Genomic DNA, 1,499 nt, shown 5'->3' with positions numbered 1-1,499 from the left:
TTCTCATCAAAATCCTTCAACTCAGCCCTCTACTGCTCTTCAAGCTTATTCAACTCAGCCTGTCACATCTCATCAGTCTCCGACCTCCTCTCTCAGCAATGATTCTTCTGCCCAGACTTCTACATCTTCTAACATATCGGTATCAGTTCTTAATGTTCCCACACCAGTCCTATCTAATTTAACTTTCTCCTCCCTTAAATCATCCTTTCCCAATTTCAAATCACAAATAAGCAGTTAGTTGCTTCCCGTCCCCTTTACACGCCACTATCCCTGATGAAGACCTGAAACTCAGGTCGAAACGTCGGCATAAAATAAATAAATATTGTTTTGTTTATTTATGTTGTTCTTTGCAGACCGCACCCCCCGATAAACTTCTTCAAGTATAGAACTAAATACAACCGCGTTAATAAACTCTGATAAGGAACTAGGTCTTGAAATAAATACGGATAAAACAAGTGTTTAGCAGTATAAACGCGAGCAATTTCGGTGATATAGATATAGGAGGAAATACGTTTGAACAGGTAGATAGGTTTAAGTATTTAGGTTCCACGGTAACTAGATAAAACGAAATTGAAGTAAGGTTGAAAACGGAAATAGCTTGTTATTTTTTAATTTTGAAACTGCTCAGCTCCCGCCATCTATCGAAAAACTTAAAAATTAGAATTTATGCAACTATTATCCTTCCCACTGTTTTTTATGGATGCGAGTAGTGGCCTCTTAGACTAAGGGATGAACACCTTAAGGTTTTCGAAAATAAAGTATTATTACGCAAAATATTCGGATGATGGAAAGGTAGATGGGAGGATTGCTTACTGATTTAGTAGAATTGGATTTGGTGGGGTATCACTGGAAGGATGTATGCAGAGAGCGTTTAGTGGTATCGGCATCGAACTTTCGGGTTCGTTAGGCCTTCATAATTATTATTTGTTCAATTTTATATTATTTTTTACTTATATTTTCATAATTTTTAACCCAACCGTAGTTTATTTTATTGCTATCTTATTATGTTATATTTTCATTTTTTTTTCAGTTGTTTAGTATTTTTTAAGCACCGGTGAAGCACTGTAAAGTGGCCCGAAACGTCGCCAAACAAAAAGTTTTTTATTTTCGTCCGCATCCCCGACCAAAAATAACTTATTTTTTATTAATTTATATATTCTTGTTTGAGAGTGTTTTAGTTTATTCTTAATTTAAAACCAATTTGATCTTTTTTTTTCTCTCAACTTTTCCATATTGATGTCATTTCCTTTTTCAAATCTTAAAAATGCCGGCTAATTGCCTTTGTCCCATATAACCTTTTCTAAATAATTTTTTCCTATATTTAAACTTTTATAAGACACTTTTCTTCCTCCCTTCATTCACAAGGTTCTGTTTTAAGTTGCAAATATAGGACTACATTTCGACAAACGACTGACATGGAATCCTCATACAAGACTAAAAAGACAAGAAACTGCTCGTAGATTCCGACTATTGCAACATTTACTAGACAAACGGTCTAA

Source organism: Halyomorpha halys, unplaced genomic scaffold (assembly GCF_000696795.3).
Source record: "Halyomorpha halys isolate HHAL.00 unplaced genomic scaffold, Hhal_1.1 Scaffold97.1, whole genome shotgun sequence".
In the NCBI taxonomy this organism is placed as follows: Eukaryota; Metazoa; Arthropoda; class Insecta; order Hemiptera; family Pentatomidae; genus Halyomorpha; species Halyomorpha halys.
Note: the sequence above shows the minus strand (reverse complement) of the source record.